We start from the raw sequence: 13,681 nt of genomic DNA on the forward strand, positions 1-13,681 counted from the left end.
TCAGAAGGGATGGTTAAAAATAACCCTGGAATGCATATAAATACAGGTCACATACCTTATCATGGGTAGGTCACATCAGGGGTGGGATACAACAGGGTTAACTACCGGTTCAGGATTTACGAACTTCCCTGCATGCTGGGAGCCGCGCGCCTGTAAATCATCATCAGCATGCTGGGTGCAGAGAAGCAGCCTTTGAAACAGGCCTCTTTTCCTGCTTTTTAAACTGCAGCTGTGCCTCGTTCGGCAGCTGAAGTTGCAAAATCAGAAAATAAAGATCAGGTAAAAGCCCGGGTGGGCAAAAACATCAGCAGACATAGAACCGGTTCTATGTCTGCTGATCTTCAGAACTACCAGTTCTACAGAGGTGGACAGAACCAGTAGAAATGCACCCCTGGATCACATGGACTCTGCTGTCACTCAAGCAATACTTTACTCCCCAGTTTCCAGGCACTGAAAATGTGATAACAGATGAAGGCTGACTTCACGCCTGATTTCAAACCTTATGAGCTTATGGGCATCTCAGGGAGAACATCAGCTGTGACCCCTCCCACCCCAAAGACAATGACCACCGAATGGTAACTTTTGACATAAAGAAGGGGAGACATTATTACATGATTTAAAACTTTATCTCATCATAGTAATTATATGTAATTAGTTTAAAGATGATTGTAATTTAAATGCATTTGATTTCAATCCTCTTCCCATCTTTTATCATGACCAAACATTTTTACTTGTGGAAATGGTTTCTTGACACATCATTTAAAAAACAAGTGACACAGGATTTTTCTATACATTCCCCATGGATCATCTTAAATACACAGTCATCTTCTTTGGAATAAATACGTTTTTCTTTTTTATTCTTTTTATTCTTAAATTAAACTTGAACAACTTATAAAGTAGTTAAAATTATTGTCTGATTGCTTCATGTTTTTTATTGTTACTAGTGTTATTAATTTTCTTATCCATTTGATTTATATCCCACTTTTCTTCCAGCTCAATGCAATATATGTTATCTGCCTCTAATTTCAGGTCTAAAGCAGAGTGTTATTGGAATAATCACATTACTGACCTAAAAGTATCTCATTAGTCTGATCAGATAGATAGAATGTATGATTATGTTTAAGGAAACCTGGTTTCAACTCTGTATTTAACCATAAAAATGTATTAAATGACTGGGTCAATTTGTGATACCTACTTTTGTCAAAACGTTTCTTTGTAACATGAATAAATATATTTGCAAAATTTGGATTATTATTTAGTTCTTTCTCCCAGTGCCTTCATATGTCAAGTTTATTGTTGTCCAACTTGTTGCTCAGGCATTCAGTCCATGTGATGATTCTGGTAAAACGTTAAACTCCCACTGACATCACTCAAATGATATCTTTTTTTGGCAGATCTTTTTGCATTCTCAAGCTCTTATGTTTTGAATGTCTGAATTGAGGAAAAACAGAATGAATGTGGAGGGAAATCATTGGGTGATACCAAATAGACGACAGTGTGGCATAGATGACTAAGTGCCAATCTGACTCTACATTTCTAGAGCAGAAGTACCCTAGTATGTCTTGGGGGAATATGGACGTATCCTTAATGGAAGTAATGTATTCAGAGCAGTTTCTTCTTCTTTCATGCATATGTTCTGGCTGGCAACAACTAGTAGCAGAATGTTGGGTAGGTACTCGGTCTTAAATCAAATAGATTGTGCCTGTGGTTGATTGTATTGGTCTGGATTCCCAGGAGGGAAAGGGTACTTTCCAGAGGAGTAAGCGATAGCTCATTTCAAATAGTCTGTGTCAGACAAAGTGGATGAAGACAGTCCCTCCTTGACAGTTCTTATTGTACAATTCCTTAGACCGGTGGTTCCTTAACACAAAGATAAATGTATTAAATAAATAAATAAATCACCAGGGTTAAAGGAAAATGTACCAAATTAGAAGCAATATGATAGCCATACATATTTTATGCACTCATTGTCCCAGTTACATATAACATGGAGACAGTTTTTCTATTCGAAGTGTTTACGTGTATTACTAGGAAGAATAATCTTCTTCTCCCTTGCATTGGCCTGAGGTGTTGCATTATTTTCTGCATTACCATCCTTGTTTCAGTATCCAAAAAATAAACCAGGGAAGGGATTTATCTACTTTCTTTCACCATCTACTCCATTTTAAACAAATAGTAATTTCCCCTTGCTTTTTATGAGAAGGGGAAAGGCGTATGGTAAATTTTAGCATCATAAACATTTTGTTATAAACTTTGTAAATTAGATGACTGTTTCTCTAAAACATTGAAAAGCTTCTGGGGACCTAAAAGGAAACTTCTCTAAGGATGTCATCAAACAAGCTTTCTTCCCAAGGCACAGCAATAGAGGAAAAACAACAATTGGCAGACTTTAAAATAACAATTGGCAGACTTTAAAAATGTAATGTAAAAGATTATTCCCATTAGTTGATATTTTCAGAGAATTGTATATTTTCTACAAAATCAGAAGGGGCCTCTTATTAGTGCTATTACAAATCAACTTTCCCACTTTCCTTCCCACTCATCGTCTCTAGGGTTGTGTATTTTAAAAATATTCTGCTTGGGTCAGGTTGCAACTGGCATTTGCCAAGTATTTCATATGACACATAAAACAAAATAAACAGCTTGCAGCAGGTCACTGTGTGAAAAGCATTGCAAAGCAAAACTTCCCTTTTAGTAGGTATAGTGTTGCTTGCTGTTTTATAACAGCAATAAAATAATTATCTGGATACCCTGGAAAAATTGTGCACTAAACAGCATAGTTGCTTTAAATGTATTCCAATCCAAACAATATGACTTGGAGACCAAGCTGAATTTGTCAAAAAAAACCTAAACTTTGGAGGAGTGGCATAGCCCCTAGGTACCACTGCACTAAAATTCCCGGCATCCATAGCTGATTTTGCTAGTAAACAAATATAATGGAAGCTGCAATTGGTGATTGTTCTGTTATATCACTATCTTAGAATTTTGGCTCATCCCTTTGTGGCAAGCTCCATCAACTCAGTAACTGCTTATTTATGCTTTCGCCAAATATATCTATAGAGTTTAGACCTGAACTTTGACAAGGCCCTTCAAAAATCCTGAATTGTTTCTTCTTCCTCTATTCTCTTGTAGACTTGCTTGTACATTGACTTGCTGCTTGGCCCACTTAACACTTCAGCTTCAACTAACAGAGATGGGCTGTTCTGTAGAATTCTTTGATACAAAGCAGAATCCATGCTTTCTTCAATGATTTTAAGTATTCAAGTATTTGGCTGAGGTATCTGGCAATATGCAGGTGATTAACCGAGATGCTGCAGTTCAATGTGTACAATGTTTTGGTGCCAGGGGACATACTCCACAAAGTACTGTAGGTGGAGCAGCTCAATAAAGTACACTTTAGTGGCAATGTTTTAAAGGATTCTGGGCCAAAGCCAATGTTTTCAAGAGCCTCATGTTGTATACCCCTGATAAGACAAGCACCTTCAAACATTACCAGATTTATGTACATGACTTGTCCCTTGTTTTCCTTTTAGGTTAAGAATGAAATAACAAAGAAACTGTTACTGTGAAATAGAAGTAAGCAATCTGGGGTTCTCCAGATGTTTTATTAAATTGTACTTTTTACAATTTTTTTAGAATAGAACATAATTCTTTATTGGCCAAGTGTGATTGGACACACAAGGAATTTGTCGGTGAAAATACTCTCAGTATACATAAAGAAAAGGTACATTTGTCAAGAGTCAAGAATCATAAGGAATAACACTTAAAAACAGTCATAGGGTACAATAAACAATCAAATCATACTAGGAAACAGTCAATAAAAATCGTTAGGATACAAGCAACAAGGTTACAGTCACACAGTCACAAGTGGGAGGTGATGGGTGAAAGGAAGGATGGGAAGATTATAGTAATAGTAATAGTAATGCAGACTTAGTAAATAGTTTGCCAGTGTTGAGGGAATTATTTGTTTAGCAGAATGATGGCGTTCGGGGAAAAAAAACTGTTCTTGTAAATTTCTTGCCATTAGCTAAAGTGTATCAATGGATTGACTGTTTTCATGTATCTGCCCTACGATAGAAGTTTCAAACAGGAATCACCTGAAGTATGAATGAGGCGTTGTTTGCCACATTTGTCTGGTCCCTTTAAAATCTCATTCTCTATAGAATTTCTGCAAATTGCAGGGTGGTGGTGGAAAGCAATGGTGAAATCTTGCCTTACTGTTGACTGAGTGCTGTTACCCTTTCCAGAACTCAGAAAGCCTCCGTATTTCCAGGCTGCTTTGCTAAATTTTTCTAAGACTTTCTGATATCCATAAGAAAATATTAATTAGCAATTGTTGATTTGATTTGATTAGATTTGAAAATTTAACCGAAATGGGGTCTCCTGGTTCTTACAAGTTTTATTCATATGAAGCCAGGATTTGGACAAAGTCCAACTGACTTTGAGATCAGGGCCCTTAGAACTTTTTATTCAAAGGCCTAATCATTGCTAAGAATATATGCTATAAACCTAGATTATCCGTATGTTCAGACTCTTTTATTCTATCAAATCAAGAATTTTGACAAATTGTAGATTGACTTTAGCATATGAGATCTTAGCCCTTGGTACTATGGATTCGATGACCTATTCATTGCTATGAATATACACTATGAACCTGGATAATCGATATGCTTAGACTGTTAATTACATAGAATTCATAATGATAATAGTTCTATAATATACCAAAATGGATGTCCTGCAATTTGTCCTGCTTCTCATATTCCTTACACGTCATAGCAAACATAATGAAAGCAAAAACAAAGTTTGCATTAAAAATTGTCCTTGGTAGAAGTGTGGTTAGGTAGCTTTAACTTTTGGATTTAATGGTCCTACAGGAAGCCCCTTCCTTAGATAATAAGTAAACATTAGATTACTTTAAAATGTGGTAAACCAATCCAGCTATTCATTTAGCTGATTAGATCAGTGCCTTGTAACCTTGGCTACTTTAAGATGTGTGGACTTCAATTCCGAGAATTTTCCAGCCAGCATGCTGGGAATTGCTAAAGGCCATCATTCCATGCATTTAATATCCTTCCCCCTTTCTCTTTTTCTGCAAAAGCTTAACTTGCAATTCTGTTTTCTATGAAATACTCACATCTCTCTTTAATAACAATAGAGCCTCTCCTGCTTACTTGAATATAGGATTCCACCTTGATATACACTGAGCAATTTCTTTAGGTGGTGGGAACTGTAATGGACCCAAAGAACTACAACCATTGAGTGAACTGTGTTTATTTCACTATGCCCACATGTATACTAGAATGAAATGCATTGCTTTTTTTACTGCAAATTGGACAAGGGAGGATTGGAGATCATTCTATAAGCACACGATTTGTGCATTTCTATCTCACTCATTTCTTTACTTACATGTAATTTCTTGTATTGCTTTAAAATCAGCATAGTAAATCAGCATAGAATTGGTCCTCAGTTCTATTTTTCTATCTTTCCTTAATTCTTCCTGAGCCAGCTTATTGTTGTTGCTATTATAGCTTTGCTTTATACATTACATAAAGCCACACACTACTTAACTCTAAATTATAATTGGCTGGGTTTTCATAATATATAAAAACACAGCAGAGGTTTCAAAGCACAATTTGATTTAGTGTACTATATGAACCAGGCTAGTGTACAAGCTGTTGTTTATTGTCCAAGACTACCCACTGCATGAGCCACAATTTTCCAAGCATTTGATTTCCAAATACAGATATTACTTTGCAGATTTCTCAATCCAATATCTTTAGATGAACTAAATAACATGTAGATCGAGAATTGCCAAATATATTTAAAAGCTGGTTCAGCACAAAGCAGGGCAGTTCCTGATGATGAAACATTTCTGAGTAAATAAATTCCATCCATCCTCAGCTGCCTAAACAGCTGTTTATGAAGTAAAGTTGGCACATCACTTGGTGCAACAAGTTTTTTGCTCTATTTTACTGTTTATCACTACATCCATTCATCCACACCACTGGTATAAAGAGCTAAAACTATCTGAATAAAATAAATTGTAACTTCCAATGACTTTCCCTCTTGTCGAAGAAATTGATTTAGAAAGTGGAAAATGTTCATATTCCCATAGTATATTTCAGAAATAGTTCCTAGAGAAATGCATATAGATATGTACTTTGTAGAAAGTAATTTAAATTCAAAATAACATATATTTTAACATTTGTCCTGCTACTACATGCGTAAATTCTTTCTCATAGCTAATTCATTATAATTCAGCATTTGGAGAGAAGAAAAATTATGCATATTGCATGCAATATTAATCCTGGACCAAAATAATACACTTAAACCATGCATGATTACCTTGTAATTTGTAGAAAGTTGTTTACTGCAGAATTATTTTTTCATGGACTATTAAATCGGAATATTCCCTTTGGATGCATTGCTCTCCTGTCTCTCTGTGTTGATAAAATGCAAAGCAGCTTTGAACTTTCTCCTGCTTTGAAGTCTGGAGTTTATTTCTGGATCACCCCATGATCAACATTTACAAGCCAAAATGTAAGTTGTTCTGCATATCAAATTTCCTGTCTGAAGTTTGAAACAAAATGACTTGTTACTTCTCTTTAGACTTCTTTCTGTAGCATTATAAGTTGTAGAACTTCACTTTGCCTAACTTCCTTTCACTAAATGACACAAAGCCAGCCCTTTTATTATAACACTATTCATTTGCTGTCCTGGACAAGTAGACCATATATGGCCATTCTGCTGATGGTGAAAGGAGGAAAAATTGCCTGTGATTCTCTTTAGCACATCTACTTCATTTATAGCCCTGGCTTTCTCTAAGATTGTTTCTCTTCTGGTATTTTTAAACTCCAAGTTCCATCAATGAGAACAAAGAGGTCAGGGATAATGGGAGGATTAATAATTGGCTGAAAGATTTTAAAGAGTGAGAAAGTGCTGTCTTAGTTCAGTGGAGAAGATGTAAGACAGATCTCTACATCTGAATTAACAAACTTTGAATTCTATATCAACAGGTATTACTCACCATTTTTAATCATAGGGGGAAAATACCTAAAAAATTAGAAATTTTGCATTGGAATGCTTCAACTTTAAAAAAATATTTAAATGTCTGCTTTTTCTATAAGACTTTTAATTCAGTTGGATATAAAAATTGGATAGGGTTGAAGATTTAATGCGCATGTTGGGCTAAGCAAGATGTATTAGTTATCTATAATTAGTTAATACATGGCTAATGCAACAAAATACAGTTTAGTTTGATATGTAAACCCACCTTTTTTTAAAAAAAATCATAGACTTAAAATGAAAATAGAAAGAGATTGTAGGTGAAGACTGTTATCTTCTACCCAATTTCCATGAACTGAATTGTAACAATCCTCTATAAGATTATTTTAATGAAAAGAGGGCTTTACTTTAATAAATAAATACAATCAATTTTAGAGGGATATTTATGTTATTTTGATGTAACAAAACTGACACCACTGTATTCCAGCTTAAAAATTACAACTACTACTATTCTGGGTGTCTCAGAACAAGCAACAAAAAATACAATAAAATTAACAGAAAGTAAAAAAAAAAAGATGGCAAGTAACATGATGAAATAAGAGGCCTGGGAGAGATGTTATATGTAATGTGTTCTTTTCCTGATACCAGAAGATTTTGTCACTCTTTTTTTCAGAAAAAGCTTGATCAAACAGTGTGGCTTTCCTTTAATTAGGCTGCTTTTCTGTCTTAATAATCTATGTTTATTCCTATTTTCTTAAAATTCAGTTTGGAGTTCTACAAAGTTATTATGCTTTATTAACAGAATGCAGTCACGTTTGGAGTACATTAATGATGGAAAAATAGACATTATTAATATTCTTTGAATTAACATCCCTTCCTGTTTGTTTTCTTAAAGCCTTGTGCAATACAGTGTCTGAGGTTATTTTCATACTGTTACTAGAACAAAATGTAGGCCATCATTTCTGAATTCAAGGCATGCATCTATCAAGGAATGCATCTGTTTCTGCTATTCTTTGAACTCTGCTGGCTGCACAGACATCATTGGTTGTATGAAGGAACTCAAGAGGCAATATTTTCCTTAGATATATCAAATCCAGCTGACCATCAGTAGTGAAACTTCAGACTATGGGAAATATTTATTTGTGTTAAGGCAAGACCTTCCAAAAATGATAAAGGACATTCTTAAAATTGTACTAGACCACTGAGCATTAAAAAAAACCCTGGCCTCAGTTCCTGCCCCTCAAGGCTGCATGACAGACAAACATCTGAGATGAGCCAAAAGCAAAGCAGAAGTTGAAAACAAAAGGCAAAGCAGGAAGTGGCATTCAGAAACCAGCCAAAAGTTGAAATGGATGAGAATTAGGGATGCAGAAACATAAGCCCACTTACACACCTTTCTGTTCATGAATGGTGAGTGATCAGTTTGAGTGGTCATTAAGATATTCTACTGAGGAGATGAGTCCCTTCTCACCATGAGGATAGTACATGTGCTTATACCTATACATACTTCTAGACCAAACATGAAGATGGCAGTCCATTTATTTCTATGACCAAACAGTTTATCATTGTCCATTTTATAACTCCAGAGCGGGGGTGATTTTCCCCTTGATCTCAAAGACTTCACCCTGATTTTCTGCTGCTTGAGTTTATACCTTGACTAGTCAAGAAACCAAAGCAACGAGAAGGAAAATTTTAAATATGACTTTCTTTTCCAGCAGTTGGGTAACTTTTGTTTTTTAAATAATGAAGTAGTTCTTTCACTCTTCTGAAAATATTGAGGCTTATTTTTGTGTATAATTTTTGTGTATAAAATACACACACACACATACACGTATATTAAAATGTCATTCCAATTTATATTGAGTAGAAATAGATTTTAATTTTTTTTATTTATTTAGTGAGTTTATGTTAAGATTAAAGACAATCTTTAATATTAAAGAAAAAATTAAAATTTGAAAAATGCAAACTAAGAAAGAAAAGAAAAAAATCAACACACTGTCTTAGTAATTAATTCAATTATAATATAATATTAGATTATTATAAGATATCCCAAAATGTCTGCCATACTAACAAATATTGTTGCATTCTTTTATCTTTTATTCTGTCTTTTTCAAAACAGATAAATCACACATATCCAGCAAACACTTCCAATTTCTCTGTATAATTACTTTACCAACACCCATGTTCAGCACATAATATCTGATAAACAGTCATATTCAAAAGCTTGTGTAGAAATAGTTTTGCCTTTTGCCTGGTGGACTTCGATGGATACCAGAGAGCAACTAAGCAGATTAAGAATGCCAAATAAAAATGGCTAGTCTTTATTAGCATTGTGGATCCTGCAGGAGAAATTCCTCCAGCATGTCCATTTAATGTTCATAATTTAATATTCAATTGCACAGCATTAGTAAAAGTTCATTATATGTCACCTGCAGGACTAAATCCTTAAAACTCTTGTTGGAGAAAGTACTAATTATTGTTTCTCTAAATTGGGGGTGGGCAACTAGGGCCCCTTTATGACCTGTGGACTTTCAACTCCCAGAATTCCTGAGCCAGTCATGCTCAAAGGCCATAGTTGACCACTCCTGCTCTAAATAGAACTGGGATAACATCATCAAGCAAAGAACTGCCAAGAGAAATGAATGGCCAAGAGGAAGAGAGACTTGCCAAAAATAAAAAATAAAAAAAATCAGAAGACAGAGGGGAAGTGAAAGCAGCAAAATTAAGTGAGAAGTGCAGTTTTCAGGAAAGGTTCCTGCTTCTGGTGTGAAAAAGCCCAGGTTGGTTTCTAAAATTAAAATTAACCTTCTTTTCAACTCTACTTTAATATGGAAGCCTGCTATGAATAAGTTAAGCAATTACATCCATTAAGATCTGATATAGATTTAAATATGCGATTTCATTCTAGATAGTTAGTTAGTTCTAGATTTTAGATAGCTAGATAGTTCTAGATTTTAGATAGTTTACAATAAACAAAAACATACACAAAATATCTTAGTAAACATACATGCACATACAAGCAAACATATATGCCCCCCCAAATTACTTACCATAATATCTACAGTAATTTTTCACCTGTTATACCTGTTTTCAAAGGACCACTGGAAAAACATATCTTGACTGCAGTTTGCAACAGCAGGAGAGGAACCATCCCATACGATTCAGAGAGTTGTGCTTTGGGTTTTAGAGATAGCTTATCTCTCTCTCTCTGTATGGAAAATACAGAGGTTTAAGAACCTAATGAAGAATTAATGAAACTGAATTAGGGTTCAGTTTCAAGAAAAAGTGTGATAAGTAGGCTTAGAATTGGTCCTAATTTCTCTTAACTAGGCATCCAGTCACTGAATGATATATACATTTTCTCCTACTCTGTCATAGCAAAGGCATGCAGTTGTTATATTGTTGAGTTTTGTATGTTCCCATGTATGGAGTTTTATTGTTCTGTATTGTGGTTACTATAGCTCAGGGATGTCAAACTCGCGGCCTGCAGGCCAGATGCGTCACGCACTGGCCACTGGTCTAGCAAAGGGGGAAAAAGTCCCAATACGTCACATGATGCCACCGTGACTACGTGAGTTTGACATCCTTGCTACAGCTGGAAAAAAAAACACCCCCATTTGCAAGAAGTGAACAGGCCTTTCTCCATATCCTCCTCCTCTTCCCCTTTTTTCCTCCTTTTTATCTATCTGATGTCACACAGCCTATTGTGTATTATGTTGTCTAACCCCGTTTGAATATACCGTACTTCAAAAACACCAATGTGGGAAAACTGGTATACAGAAACAGTATAGTTATCTGAGCCTCTCACTGCCATTTTAGCTGTCTGCTGTCTTAGGCTGATAAATCAAACCTTAGAAGAACTGACTGTTATTACAATCTTAGATTCACTTTGTGTAAATATCAAGAGAAGGTCAGGCACACAGCTTCAGAATGGAAGTAAAGTTAAAGTGGAACATAGAGTTATAAATAGAACTGGATTTTAAGCTAAAATAAAGGGAAGTGTATACACATATACATTCCCTTAGTGAATAAACATGGCTGTCTATGGTCTTTGCTTAGCAAATATCATTTGTTTTCAGATGTGGTTAAGAGGAATTTTTAATTAAAGCTTGTTGCTGAATTTTAAGAAATATTTGGAAAGCTTGTCTAGTTAGCAGTAGTCAAAGCAGAGCCAGGAAAACAAGAAATATAATTATATGACAAACACTTTTACTAAAAGTGTGTGATTGAAGTTCTACTCATTTAAAAAGGATTACTGTACAAACTGGTTTTAAGAGTTAAGATTCAGCCCTGACATGATTTTCACCTGCAAAAATAGCCAGTATCTTGACACTGTGTACACTTGACCTAAATAAAGAGAAATGTTCAAAGGACATTTACTACAAACTGACCATTTTTCTGACCATTTTTCATTCATAAAGATTAAGGAATAATGCAGAGAAAACAGATATGCAAAACAACTGTAGGGATTATCATCATCATCAATCATTATTGATAACTCACCTCAGTCACTATTATGTATCATAGGGCAAGATTTAAGGCAATAGTTTATAAAAAACATAAAAAATAAAACTGATAAAAATGTCATAAGAAAACAATTTTAGATTAAAAACACATAAAGGGACCTCGTAAGGAAAATAAGAGTTGATTTGGTAAAATCAAATAAAGTAAGATGTTGGGCCCATTTCTGAGGATTGAAGAGAAACAGTGATGAGAAATGTTTAAAAGAAGGAATTCCACAAGTGTGGGGCCTCCAATAAAATGGCCTTCCCTATTGCTCACCCACTTGATCCTCAAATAGTTCTTTGTCACGTTTTTGAACGTGACATTTACGTGAAGTAAGTCTGGTCCAACTCTGGTTTGAAGGAAAATAACAATAAGAAAATATATTGGATCATACTAGATAAGGGCTAATTGTGATTGCTAAAAACCAATACTGACTCAATGACAGATAATCAGTCAATGCACTAGCGAGTAGATCAAAACAAAGAACAGAAGTAATTCTAATCGGAAAAAAATGTTTGTTGAATGGGGAGCATATCTATCCAGCGGTGGGATTCTACCGGTTCGGACCAGTTCTATAGAACTGGTTGTTATGATTCTGCGCAGTTTGGAGAACCGGCATATCATGTCCCTGGCTGGCCCCGCCCCTCTCTGTCTGCCCCTCCCTTCCCCGCCCAGTCAGCCCTTATCATGCATGTGCAACATTGCACGCATGCCCGACATCATTGATTGCGTTCTTCCCTGCCCAGTCACTCGTTTTCTCCCACCCGATGATCAGCTGTTCCTATGATCAGCTGTGCCAGGATTCCCCTCGCTTATTTACTGTTTCGCCCAGGACGCTTCCCTGAGGCCCAGGAAGGCAAAAAATGGAGGGAGGGGGGCACAGCCCTGGGCCCCGGTGAAGCTTCCTGGCAGCAAAAACACCCTGAGGCATAGGAGGCCCCAAAACAGAGCATGGGGGGTGCTACAAGCCCCCCTATGCTCAGTTTTTCTTCCTTCCTGAGCCCCAGGGAAACCTTCTGGGAGCAAAAACACACTCCCAGGAGGCTCCTCTGAGGTGTAGGAGGCCCCAAAACAGCACAGGGGGTGCTGCATGCCCCCCCACTCAGCTTTTTTCCTTCCTGGGCCCCAGGGAAGCCCCCCCAGGAGGCTTCCCTGAGGCCCAGAAGGCCCAAAAAATGGGGCAGGGGGTTGCTGCAAAAAGAAAGACACAACCACACAGTCACATGGCCGTGTCCACCTAGTCACACCCACCAAGCCATGCCCACAAAACCGGTTGTTACAAAATTTGAATCCCACCCCTGTATCTATCTCCAATGGCTGATTTAAATTCTTTAAAATAACAGGCATTACCTTATTGTAAATGTTTCCACATGACTAAGTCTGGTCCTTAAACTAGTTAACTGCCGATAGAATTTTAATCCAAGCCTAAAACCAGCCCAAATATTATATAAAAACTTTCCTAATAAACAAAACAGAATGGAAATCTTTCAGTGGCCAAAGTCTTGCAAAATATGGTAAGTATTTGATTTTTGTATGTTTTAGTATACATATAGTCCTCAATTCATGTCCACAATTGAGCCAAAAATGTATGTTGCTATGTGAGACGTTTGTTAAATGAGTTTTACCTCATTTTACAGTCTTTCTTGCCACCGTTGTTAATTGAATCATTTCTGTGGTTAAATTAGTAACACAGTTGTTAAGAGAATCTGGCTTCCCCATTGTTAGAAGTTCACAGAAACTAATCACATGACCCTGGGACACTACAACCATCATAAATATGAGTCAGTTGCCGAGCATCTGAATTGTTATCACGTGACCATGGGGATGCTGGAACAGTTGTAAGTATGAAAAATGGTCACTGGCTCCTTTTTTCAGTCCCATTGTAACTTTGAATAGTCATTAAATGAATGGTTGTTAAGTTGAGGACTACCTGTGTTAATTCAGAAATTAATGTACTATATGTTTCAATCAGAAAATCAGAAAGAGAATGTATTTCCTTCTTAGTAGCTTTCTAAAAATATTGGACCCTGCAACTTCTAAGCCACAAAATAGGGGTTCAATATATGCCTGCAGGCTGTGGTTCAACCAGTACAGAAAAAGTAAATGTGAATACCTGTAACTTTTTCTCCTGTTTTCTACAACTCTTGCTGCACCATAGGATGTTAGGGAT

The sequence above is a fragment of the Pseudonaja textilis genome, chromosome 1, assembly GCF_049901715.1.
Source record: "Pseudonaja textilis isolate UNSWEBS1 chromosome 1, rPseTex1.2, whole genome shotgun sequence".
Lineage (NCBI taxonomy): Eukaryota > Metazoa > Chordata > Lepidosauria > Squamata > Elapidae > Pseudonaja > Pseudonaja textilis.